Genomic DNA, 13211 nt, shown 5'->3' with positions numbered 1-13211 from the left:
TTTTCTGCAATCTGGGATAAGATAGCATATTAATTATGCTTAACTCATCAGAAGTTTGCTTTTTTAACTCAGATTACATTTCAATGTGTGTGTTCAGCAAATAAATACCCTGGGGAACTCAGAGACTCAGGATCCCGCCATCCTGTGTTTCTACCCTCCACTAGGTAAGAAGTCAGCAAATAATCATCCCAAGGAAATGTGGACCCACTGCCTGTTTTTTTAAATAAAGTTTTATTGGAACACAATCATGTCCATTTGTTTACATAATGCTTATGACTATTTTCCTGTAAAATAGCAGATAGTTATGACAGAGAACTCATGACCCACAAAGCCTAAAATATTTACCATATGGCCCTTTATAGAAAAAGTTTGCTGACTCCTGCTCTAGAATCCTTAGTTTCCATGTGGCAGATGGAGATGAGAGATCATGCAGGTTTTCCACAGTGGAGACTGGAGGTGGAGCACAAAACTTTCATCTACATTACACTCGGCGGAATTCAGTCCTATGGCCTCACTTCACTACACAGGCTGAAAAATGTGAATTAGTTGTGCACCTGGGAGGAAAGAGTTGTAGAATTATTAGCCATTCTCTGTTCAATGTGCCCTGCAATTATTTATATCTTTTTTCCTCCCTACTTTTAATCAGAATGGTCTAGATTATACTGCAGAGACAAACAACCCCTAGATTTCAGTGACTTTATTTCTCACTTATGCTCAGGTCCAATAAGGGATGGTAGGAAGGTATGGCATTCCTCATGGTCGTCATTCACTGCAGTCCAACAGAGCAGCCACCACAAGCACCTTGCTGGCTAGGTGCTACAGGGAAAAACAGAACAGGGTCATACCTGCACTAGCTCTTGACTTCTGCCCAGAACTGATACTCATCACTTCCATCTACTTTTCACTGGCTGAAGCAAGTCCCAGAGCTACTCTGTACATTAGCAGGCTTTTGTTATTGTTCAGTCGCTAAGTTGTGTCCAGCTCTTGGCAACCCCATGGAGCCAGGCTTCCCTGTCCCCCACTATATCCCAGGGTTTGCTCAAATTCATGTCCATTGAGTCAGTGATGCTATCTAACCATCTCATCATCTGCCGCCCCTTTTTCCTTCAATCTTTCTCCATATCAGGGTCTTTTCCAATGAGTCAGCTGTTGGCATCAGGTGGCTAAAGTATGGGAGCTTCAGCTTCAGCAACAGTCCTTCCAATAAATTTTCAGGGTTGATTTACTTTAGAATTGACTGGTTTGATCACTTTGCAGTCCAAAGGATTCTTTAGTAGGCTGCAGACAGGCAATCCTCCCATATGCTTTGAAGGAGGTAGAGCTGGAATATTTGTAAACAGTTCTAATGAACACCACACTCACACACACAGAGCGCATTTATCTCTTCCCCAAAGGAGATCTGCCAGATACCACCCAGTCTCTGCACCTAGTCAAAGTCAAGGCTCTCTAGATAAAAGGCTTTCCAGTAGGTCTGAAGAGCACTCTGGAGCCCAGTGCTCAGTGGTCTGGAGCCAGGCAACTAAAGTCACTCTCTGTCCTCACACTTATTTCGATGCCCAAATCCTAAAGACAGCTGACCACGCCCTGAAACAGGCTTCTGGGATCTGAGTGGTGTCCATGTCTGTATGGCCATGCCTAGAGAATCAGGACAATCTAGAAGCTGGAAAATAAGAACTATGGCATTTTGCTGAAATCTTGCAAGGAAAAGGTCAGCCTCCTTGCAGGATAGGTATTGTTCCCTCATGTTTATAATTAAGTACATCAGATAAACGGGGTAAGTGACTATATGGAGGGAAGCAGTAGATACAGATGAAAAATACCTGTGTGAAAATAGTATACAAACTACTATACTTTGTTCATCTTTCAGAAAATGTTTAGTCTTATGATTCTGTTTGCTTAAAGAAAGACTTTCACTTTTCTATTTAGCTTAGAAAATAGTAAAATGGGATTCATGGATTATAATCACAGAATCATTTTGAATAAGTCATACTAGCTTTAAACATATTACCTTCTGATTAAACTTTCAAATAATGTAATTTTTCAAGTAAATTCTCAATATCTGGTGCCAACACCAATACATATCTTTTTCATATTCTACTTCTTTGAATGTTTCTATCTCCATGAAATTATAGGAATGTTAACTCATGTTTTAAAAATCATTTAAGCTTAACTCGTCAAAATACTGCTTTGTTAGTTATTTGATGTCCAAGAAATTTTTACATATTTTTCAATAATCAATTTGAATGTTTATTGAGTAAACCCTCCCTCTCAGAAACAGAAGTTTTCACTTTTCTTTCCCCTATAGTAAATTAATCTGAGCATCAAAAGGTTGAAGTTTTATTTGAAACTCACTGTGTGTAAACTTTTAAATATTTATTATTTATCTACTTTGGCTGTGTTGTGGCTTGCAGGATCACCGTTACACCACGTGGACTTCTTAGTTACAGCATGCATGCAGGATCTAGTTCCCTGACCAGGGATCGAACCCGGGACCCCTGTACTGGGGGCATGGAGTCTTACCACTGGACCACCAGGGAAGTCCTTGTATAAACTTTTAAAAGTCTGACTTCTTTTGCTAGGTCCCTTAAGTGACTAATGAAAGTTGTAATTATTTTCTTTTACTTTATAATTGTCTCTTGATGGACTAGGACTCCATTCCCAGGAGAATTAGTTTTAGTCTAATTTGTGTTATAGTGGCTATACTATACACCCATTCTCCATTTATTTAATCAAATTCAATGCTTTAATATTTTCACCCTCCATACACATACCAGTTACCTACTTTGCCTTGAAAAAAATCCCATGGACAGAGAAGCCTGGTGGGCTATAGTCCATTGGGTCGCAAAGAGTCGGACTCCACTGAATGGCTAAGCAAGCGTGACTACCTACTTACTGAGAAATAGCCCTTAAAGGTAAAAGGCCATGTACAGGCATCTGAAAACCCTTTCTTCCCTCTGGTCATATCCAGGTCGTGAAGGCTTTCTTCTTTCAGACTTTTAAATAAATTGGCTTTGGAGTCCCAGGAGGTAATGAAGTAGAAGAATGGAATGAAAGGACTGAGTTCAATGTTATTTCCAAAGCCCTTCCTAGGAAAACAATAATTTATTACTCATTTTGGAATTCTAAATTATGAGGAGAAACTCCTCAAAACTTAAGTGAATTATTTTGCCAGAGGACCTAAAAAATGCATCAAATTCCAAGTCAAATTGTTCCAAGTTACCTTTCCATCTAAATTCGATAAGCAGTATGAAGTTTATCCTTTATATTTGCATATAATACGACTTCTAGAGGCAAACTTTCTTTTCAGTAGCATCGGTGGGGCCAGACTGTGTAGGTTCAAATCCTCCCTCTACATTTTCTCCTCTCCTTGACTCAGTTTATCTATTAAAAAAAAGTTCAAAAATACTACCTATCTGACTGGACTGTTTAAAGGAGTAATTGAGTTAATGCTTACAAAGCTTTTACAATTTTTTTTTTAAATTATATGATCCCATATTCCCATCCAGGATAACAAGAACCACCACAAGTTGCGTGAGAATTTAAGTTCCTCCGCTTTCGGCTCCTTTATCCCTTATTAGAAAAGTGCTTTGTCAACATGAGCACACTACTTTAGCAGATTTGAGCTTTGCCAGAAAGGTGTTTGTATCTAATTTCAAATTATGAATTCCTGAACATTGGATGATGTACCATGCTGCTATACGCTCAGGGGCCCCTTCGAGTGTTGGGCGTGAGAGTCGTAAGGAACTCTGGCCTGCGTATGTCTAAGTTTTGACAGCCAAGGAGCCGCTAAGAAAGTTATTGGTATTGAGAAAAAGGGAGGCTAAGTCACCCTGAAAAAAAAAAAAAATACACTGAACTGGAGAGCTGCCTGCATTTCACTCTGCTGCCTCTGGAAGAGGTGTGTTATCTAAAGTGCTTCCATCATGAATAATGATGGAGAAACTGCCTTTACTCTCCGACTACTGTACTTTCAGGCAGAAATCCATGGGCTGGTGCCCACGGCATCTATCGGGAACTTGGTTATCACACACGTTTAAAGCAACCAGTACTCAGCGTGAAAGGCAGCGAAAGGGAGGGGCCGGGACACTTCGGGTGAGCAGCGTTTCTAAGGTCAGACCCAACCCAACCCCCGCCCCCCCACTACTTTTTCCGCGGCTGGTTCTCCTGGTGATTTCGGAAATCGGCTACCTTTGTTTACATGTTGGCTCAGCACTAGAAAGCCTTAGTGCTTTCTAAAAAAGAGAAATCTCTTGCGTTTATAGACAGTGCTGGGGGAGCAAAGTTCCTTCTCCTGGGCAGGGGAGGGTGCCTCTCCTGCAACACGTGCCGGTGGTGGCAACATCTCTGAATCGCACAGAGGCAGCTTAAGTGAGGGAGAGGTTCGGGGGAAGGCGAGGAGGGTGGTGTGGGGCAAGCAAGCAAAGTGCGGAAGCTGTATGGGGATTCTTCTAGAAAGTGGGGTGGGAAAGGAGCTAGGGAGGGCGTGTGGAGGGAAGGGATCTGTGTCAGAACGTGCGTGTGAGCGGATACAAAACCCGAGAGAGGCGTGAGCAGCGCTGTGTGTGCGAGCGGGAGCGAGGGGCGCCGGCTCTGGGTGTGTGCGCCTGGGTGAGTGACACCGAGGGGCGGGCTGGCCGGCTGGCCGGCGGGCGGGAGCAGCCTGCGAGGGGCGGGAGTGTCCCTGCGTGGAGCGGGCCGACCCGGAGTTGTGTCAGTGAAGGAATCTAGCCCGGGGGCCGAGCCGGCTGCGCCCTCCGCCGCGAGCGCCGGCAGCGCGGGGCTAGCTCCGGACGGCGCGCGGCCCAGGCAGCGGCTCCTGCTCCGCCCGCCCTCCGCGCCGCAGGGGCCGCCACCGCAGCCGCGCCTCCCCTCGCCGGCAACCGTGCCCCCAATCCCCGTCCCCGGTCCGGGACGGAGAGGCCGGCGCTCGGCACAGAGGTAAGCCCAGGATCTCCGGCCGCCGCCGCCTCCCGGGACCCATTCCCCGCCCGCCCGCCCGCCGGGCTCGGGCCGGGACGCGGCGGGGCCTGCGCAGCCGGGACGGTAGCTGAGCCCGGGCCGCGCGATCCGCAGCCTGAGTCGCCCAGCCCCCGCCGCCTCCCGGGGCGCTGGGTGTGGCCCCCGCTCGGCGCCGACGCGGGCTGGCCAAGCGGACCGGACGCGGAGGTCGCCGTCCTGCCTTTCTCGGGCCGGCACTGGCGAGCGAGCCGGCGGGCGGGAGGAGGCGCAGGGTGCGGTGCACATTCGCGCGCCCAGGGCGAGCGTGTGGTGGCGGCGCTCCGACGTGGACCCGCCCGCCCCGGATCTGAATCGGCCGCGGTCTCTCGCCTACCCTCCCTTACGCGAGCGCCCCCTTCCACCCGCCGGGCGGACGGAGACCGATCCCCTCTTGCCGCCGCGCTCCTGCTCCGAGCCGCCTCTGCCGGCAGCATCACGCCCTCGATCGCTGTCCGGCCTGGGGGCAGCCGGTCCAAGGAAACTCGCGCCCCTCGGTGCTCGGTGGGAGCCGGATGCGGCGGCTCCCGGAGCGGGTAAACTCGCCGTGGTGGTCCTCAGGGTGACGGGAGGCGATGCCTGGAGACTTGGCCGCGGGAGTAAGCGTTCGCGTCGCCGCGACTGGGCGGGCTGACCCGGAGTCGGCCGACGTTGGCCAGAGCTCGAGACAGCCGTGGTTCCGGAGATGCGAGAGGGTCTTCCCGCTCTATGCCCACTCCCGACTTTTCCGTGCCTCGGAAGATCGGTCCCGCTCGCTCGCACTCTGTTTGGTGATTAATACTTACTGCAAACGTGGGAGATGAAGGGTTGAGACTTTTACCTGGACAGGGGATGCGACTGAAACCTCCTATCATGTCAGCTTGAGGTTTCCACCTCTTAGGGGGTTGGTGTGTGTGTTTGTGAACTTCCTGAGCTTTTGATTCCCAGTAGTCCGGGTTTTAGCAAATGCCAAGATTTTGGAGCCCTGACATTTTAAAGATTCTTTCTGTGCAGCATTTTCCTTTGAGTGAGCTACAAAATCTGTAGCTTGAGAACTAGGGAAAAACCTTGAACTTCAAACACAGCCTCTTTCATGAAATGTTATGTGCAGTATTTTTTACTTGCTTATTTGATTTTTTAAGAAAATGTTATATTAAAAACTTTTACCAGTCCTCTCGCACATCAGGAAAAAAATGACTCAAATTTTAGAACCTATGCAGAAGAAGAGCTTTATGCCAGTATTTGAAAGAGTAAGGTCGTGTGACCTTTATGACTGGTTTAGTTTGTCCTAAAGGAACGATTCATTGCCGTATCTGATTGATTTTGTTTTCTAGAGATTAAGCAGATGTGTAATATGGCAGAGAGAAGAGACAGGAAGTCAGAATTGCTTCATTCTGAAAAAAGAAAAAATATTATCCAAGTAACAAATTCATTTACTTTGAAAGATACTCTGAAATGAAGTCTCCAGTCGCTTTGTTGTATAAAGTATTTGATTGGCCTTTATAAAATTATATCAACTAAAATGCAATGTGTTGTATAGATGGGGCAGGTTTTTTATCAAGTAATTGTAGTATTTTAAAAAAATACCTGTGTATGAAAATATTTGTTGGATCTCTAGGGGAGATCAACTAGGGGAAAATCAACTTTGGGAATGATTTTCTATTTGGACAAGGCAAATGCTGCTGCAGTCTCTAATTAGAGTTTTGGATTAAACTCAAGCTTTGTTAAAACCTATTTTATGGAGCAGCAGAACAAAAAATATGTCTAATTCTTTATTTGTGTGTGGCTTTAAACACATACGTGCACGCGCGCACACACACACAAACACACACTTACACGACTAGCTCCAAAGGATAATTTGCATAAAAATACAATCACTTGAATGCAGAGACTATCTAAGAGGATGGTTAGAAAAAAAAAAAAAAACGAAACTCAACATCAGGGAAAGGAGTATATTAATTGGCAATTTTCTTTCTTTAATCCTTGCCTGTGAAAATATTAAATAATTTTCTAGGAATCAATTTAAATTACTTACTAAGGCAAAATGTTCAAGACTCCTTTTGTATTCATTTTGTTTTAGGGAGCCCCCTAATGAAAGTCTCCAACTGACTGTTGCTGTGCTTGCCTGATTTTCAAGTGGCCTTTGTGGGGATAGATTTCTGTGGGCTTGTGAGGCTGCTCAGCCAATCTCTGTAACGATCAGGAAAAGAAAATGCTTAGGCCACACCATTGCAGTCTTTGATACTCTGCCAGTAGGAAGCATCTCAAAGACCTACTTTGCCATGCAGATGGAAATACTTTCCATCAGAAGTCAAGCTTTAGAAATACTTCATTTTTGGTTCTAAGTTTTATGGGTTTCTCTGTCTCTGATGATAGAATTGTGCTGTTATCAATGAATATTCATTTATGGCTTTTGTGTTGAAGGCACTTAGGTGATCTTCATCCTGTTACCTGTGTTATCTTTACACAGCTTTAATCAGCATCTTATGAGGCAGGACAAAAACTTTGGGTTACTGTTTGATGGATAAGTGGAAGAAGTTGAGATTGCTCATGGTATGATCTAAACGGCAACCATGTGTCTCCCCATGTGATGATAGATGGAGTGGGTTTTGTGTGACATGGATACAGCCTGCTCACTGCTCCCTTGTGTTTCTTCACTAGTCATCTTCTGTAGACCCTTCACTGTTATTTAAAGGTGATAATTGAATCAGATGGCTGTTACAGTGTTTGTACCCAGAACAGTTGCTTTCACAAGCATGACACAGGACATGACGGCAGCTGCATAACATGGGCAGATTTAAGTGATGGAGTCTGTTTATTGATCTCTGAATGATTGTGCATAATTCAGCCAATCAATTCATTCCATCACTGTTCTGTCTTAGTGTGTAATCACACAATTAAAATGTGATTTTCATGATACAGTTAAAAAACACCAGTACACATAATTATAGAACAAAAACAAAAACCTTTATTTTTTTTTCTTCCTTTTTTTTTTTTTTGAAGTAGTCTGCTGTGAAGGTGTTATTTCCTTGACACATCAAAATGGCTAATTTGGAGTTGTGACGCTTGTTATGTAAATAGGCCATATGTTGAATTTCTACAGAAGTTTATTCATTCAATGTTGTGATAATGGATAGGATCCCCTAAGTACCATAGCTAAGAAAAATAGCCTGTGAAGATGCATTTCTACTGTGTATATCATTCCCATTATTTTTGTTTAACAGCTAGTGTTTTTATTTTCTAATAAAAATATTCTTAAATGGGATGTTGTCATCTATCCTTATATGTACCAATTATTGTAGTCCTGATGTGACTTAGCAGCAGCAGCATTGTAGTCCTGACTCTAACTTTCTTCTCATTTATGCACTTGTTTAATAGTTTTCATGATTGATGTTCTGTAGTTAGGGCAGAAGCTACATGCCTGATCAATTTTTTATATTTTTCTGCTAAACCCTTTCCTTTCACAATGAAAAGACTTTCCTTTTCTTTCTACTGTTAGCATTCGCTTCATCACTCAGACTCAGACCTAGGAACCATCCTGACTTCTCTCTCATTCATTCCTTTAAGTAAAGAGAAAGTGAAAGTCGCTCAAGTCACGTCTAGCTCTTTTTGACCCCATGAACTATAGAGTCCATGGGATTCTCCAGGCCAGAATACTGGAATGGGTAGCCGTTCATTTCTCCAGAGGCTCTTCCCAACCCAGGTCTCCCACATTGCAGGCAGATTCTTTACCAACTGAGCCACCAGGGAAGCCCAAGTGGACACCAAATCTTGTCAACTTTTCCTTTGTAAGAGTTTCTCCGAACCAGCCCCGACATTCCTCACTGCCTCCCCCAATAGCCGAGACCCTTGGCCATCACTATTCTAGGATGATTATAGTCGGCTACATCCTGTATCTCTGTAATTGAGTTCTCCCAATGCGAAGCATTTCATCTTATCAATGTTCCTAAAACTCTGCTCTTTAGAATTCTTATCCAAGGATTGTCTCACGAGAAGACTGAATTGAATTTAGGTTTGTCTGATTCCAAAGTTCGTACTCTTTTCACTAGTTCAAGTATTTATTATGCCCTCTACCCACCACATTTGGTCCAACCTCTCAACCTGGTTTTAATGTACCTGCTGCTGCTGCTAAGTCGCGTCAGTCTTGTCCGACTCTGTGCGACCCCATAGACGGCAGCCCAACAGACTCCTCTGTCCCTGGGATTCTCCAGGCAAGAATACTGGAGTGGGTTGCCATTTCCTTCTCCAGTGCATGAAAGTGAAAAGTGAAAGTGAAGTCCCCAGTCGTGTCTGACTCTTAGCGACCCCATGGACTGTAGCCTACCAAGCTCCTCTGTCCATGGGATTCTCCAGGCAAGAGTACTGGAGTGGGTTGCCATTGCCTTCTCCGTTAATGTACCTGACTCTTGCTCAAATTTTACTTACCAACTTTATTTCCTACTTTTCTAACATGAAGCTCCTATTCCTACTAATTGAATCTCACTGCCCTTCTAATTGGAGAAGGCAATGGCAACCCACTCCAGTACTCTTGCCTGGAAAATCCCATGGACATGGACAGAGGAGCCTGGTAGGCTACTGTCCATGGGGTCTCAAAGAGTCGGACACGACTGAGCAACTTCACTTTCAGTTTCATGCATTGGAGAAGGAAATGGCAACCCACTCCAGTGTTCTTGCCTGGAGAATCCCAGGGACGGGGGAGCCTGGTGGGCTGCGGTCTATGGGGTTGCACAGAGTCGGACACGACTGAGGCGACTTAGCAGCAGCAGCAGCAGCCCTTCTAATTTGTTCATGCTGTCTGTTTTAGATGCCTTTTCCTTTTCCCTCTGACCTAAGCACAATCTCCAGGTTAAGTCCACTTGCCCTAATCATGTTGCTGTCCTTGGATTCTTCTTCTACCCTTTTGCCTGCATCATTCTTTAGAACACTCTTATATACTCTCTCTTATACTCCCTTATACCATTGTGTTCTTAATTCTTGCTTTCCCAACTAGACTGCAAGTCCTCAGAGGGCACTGAGGGACCTTGTATGCTGTCTTTGAATCGTCTACCAGCCTTGGGCACAGCACACCCTTGATAAGTAGACCTGTAGAATCAATAAATTAGAAAGGTGATTTTTTTTGTTGTTTTTTTAAAAGATGGGCTTTGATATTGCCTGTGTACTGCTCATCATTGTGTCTTCAGAGCCTAATTTGCAGCTTGACACTTAGTCATGACCTCAATAAATATTTGTTAATGTAGAAATTAATGTTGACATTGGATGAAAGGGACCAGCATTTGAAGAAGAGTCTGTCAAGGAGTTTTTTCCTATTTTTTTTTTTTTAGTGGTTCTGATCAGTCTCTTCATTCATCAGCTATGAGGATTCTGAGACCTCGGCATTTTCCAGAGTTGAGATAATGATGGACGCTGGCAGTTGTGAGTTAGAATTAAGGAGGCTGTCGTTATTTTAGGGTGGAGTGATGGGTCCCATTAGTGAGCACAGGTGAAAGCACTGAGGCCTTATGCCAGTATTTTATACAGAGTTATCATTTCTATAAATGGGCTTCCCATGTGGCGCTAGTGGTAAAGAACCTGCCAAAAGGGACGTGGTTTCAGTCCCTGGGTCAGAAAGATCCCCTGGAGGAGGGCACGGCAACCCACTCCAGTATTCTTGCCTGGAGAATCCCATGAACAGAGGAGCCTGGCGGGCTATGGTCCATAGGGTTGCAAAGAATTGGACACAACTGAAGCAACTTAATATGCATGCATGTATTTCTATAAATATTCAGGCTAATCAGCTCTAAGGGCTTCCTGGGTGGCTCAATGGTAAAGAATCTGCCTGTGAAGTAGGAGACGTGGATTTATCCCTGGGTCGGGAAGATTCCCTGGAGAAGAAAATGGCAACCCACTCCAGTATTCTTGCCTAGGAAATCCAAGTTCATGGGGTCACAAAGAATCGGACACAACTTAGTGACTAAACAACAGTTGCAGAGTTACCCAATCGTTTCATTTAAAAGCTTCTTGAACATTAAAAAAAATCCGGGAATCCATCTAAGGATGAAAAGTGAGGCAGGAAAAATTGCCACACCCATTCTGCTGTATCAGGACAAAATTCAGTTCTTTCAACTTTTAATAAGACTCACTTTGTACAAGGCCCTGTTTCTGCTGGGAAGGAGTTTATAGTTCAGTAGGAGAAAGAACATATGCATCGCAGAAACAAAGGTCTAAGAGAGCTCAGAAGGGAAAATTTCCTTCTGCTTGGGGAGTGGTGAGGGCCTTCCAAGAGTGACGGTTGTTTGAGCTGATTATTGAAAGGCTTCGGGTGAGATTTCAGTAACTATATTGGGAATATAGAGGTGGGGAAAGGGCCACAGCGTTGGGAGGAGCGCAGGGCAGGCATCCCAGGGTTTTTTGACTCTAACATCAGTCCTTTTACATATTTTACTACCACTGTGCCAAAGCTGAAATGCTACTAGGACCCTCCTGGGTAGTAGTAATGAAACTTAAAAGGATATACAAATACCTGCAATTGTTACTTTTGGTGCCAAGTGCTGAACTGACCATGACATAAAGTGCAAAATAAATCTTGTAAGGATTATAATTGGTGTGTTTCTGGGTAGCATCCAGCTTGCCTAGAATTCCTGAAAAGGATTCTTGCAACGTGGAAACACCACTGAAGGCTGAAACTTTCTTAGTAATGTAAACAGGTCAGCCCTAATCGTGGTCCTAAGTAACCAGGCACCTGTGGGACACTGCGATCCTAGCAGAGCATGAGTAAACAGCTGCATGAGTAAACATGCTGTTCTGTAGTTCCCAGGTTCTGATTCTGACCCCTTGGATTATAAAACTAGGACAGATGGGTATGAGTTTCAGGGAGACAGATTTGGGGTCAGTATAAGGAAGGTGGTCCTGTAATGGATGGAGCTATTTCACGAGGTGATAAGACTAACTAAATGTATTCAGGCATGGGCTATACCAGGCAATGTCTACATACTGCATTATCTCCATCTTTCCTCAAATCACTGCTATTGCCCCCTCCCACCTCATTTACCGATGGGCCATCCTGAAGCCTAGCAAGGCTGAGTGGTGAGTACATTACAGAGCAGGTGTTAACCCTGGCAGTTTGAAAGCAGAGACTGAATATGTACTGGATGAGGAAAGGGGGCAAACCTCAGATGGCCACTAGGATTTTTAAGGATGCTTCCTCACGCTAGGATCGAGTCTTAATTCTCCTTGGGGGATCAAGAATCCTGCTAATTGTTGCCAAGCACTAATTCATCAACAGCAGCACCCAATTCCTAGAAATTCAGAACAAAGAGAATGCAACCATCACCATCATGATGGCTACCACTCACTGATCATCTCATTTAAATCTAACAGCCATCTTGCAAGGTAGGGATTATGTATCCTTTTAAGGAAGGGGCGCCGTAGCTCTGCCAAGTTACATAGATTGATCAAATCTACAGAATTGACGAGTGGCTGTTTTCTTATATCACCCTTTAAGGTAATGCATGGTGATGATGTCAGACATATTTACCTATCAGTTCAGCATAGACACCAACCATTCAGAGAGGCCACCAGCTATACACAACACTGTGATTCTTCTCAGAGATGGGATTCCCATGAGGTCCTGTTGAGGCAAGGTCTGAAGGGATGTGAAAGCTTGGTAGTTCACCAAGATGACACATCTGGAGTTCCAGAAAACTGTAGTGCCTTCTTTTTATGTTCAGCATTTATCTGATTTTACATACCATACCTAATAGGGATTCCCAGGTGGCACTAGTGGTAAAGAACCCACCTGCCAGTTCAGGAGATGTAAGTGATGCAAGTTCGATCCCTAGGTTGGGAAGATCCCCTGAAGAAGGGAATGGAAACCCACTCCAGTATTCTTGCCTGGAGAATTCCATGGACAGAGGAGCTTGGTGAGCTATAGTCCGTGAGGTCGCAAAGAGTCAGATACAACTGAGCAACTAACACGCACACACTATAATTGTATTTCACACAGATTTCTGAATAAAGAAAAGTAGTTTCACAACGGTGCTTTCGTGTCTTCCTTGTAAATGTGTCTTCTTCCTCACTCCTTTTCTTCCTTTTACTTTCTGTACTCCGAGGCCCATCTGTCTGGACACCATCCCCTCTTTCTTCCTCAAGTGTCTCTTTCCATCATCTCTCTTTCCCTCAGGGTCTCAACCAGCCTTCATTTTTGTCTCATAAGCATTCATGAATCTTTCTCATTCTTTAATAACAAGAGAAGTCAAGCA

At 44.6% G+C, this 13211-nt stretch overlaps 1 protein-coding gene across 4 annotated transcripts in view; it reads left to right on the top strand.

Annotated features, from left to right (window-relative positions):
- The first annotated feature begins 4507 nt into the window (after nt 1-4507).
- Nucleotides 4508-13211, top strand: part of SPATS2L (spermatogenesis associated serine rich 2 like) — a 191534-nt gene continuing 182830 nt past the window's right edge. The window contains exon 1 of one of the 4 annotated variants that reach the window (XM_070388528.1): nt 4508-4608. The gene's annotated coding sequence lies outside the window, so the exon portion shown is untranslated. Of the gene's footprint in view, nt 4609-4666; nt 4939-5254; nt 5532-5740; nt 5766-13211 lie in introns of those variants that run through there. The other 3 variants (XM_070388523.1, XM_070388536.1, XM_070388507.1) reach the window with 3 other exon arrangements.

This window comes from Bos mutus, chromosome 2, assembly GCF_027580195.1.
Source record: "Bos mutus isolate GX-2022 chromosome 2, NWIPB_WYAK_1.1, whole genome shotgun sequence".
NCBI classification, from domain to species: domain Eukaryota; kingdom Metazoa; phylum Chordata; class Mammalia; order Artiodactyla; family Bovidae; genus Bos; species Bos mutus.
The sequence above is the reverse complement of the archived record's forward strand: the minus strand, read 5'-3'. Positions and strand labels throughout refer to the sequence as shown.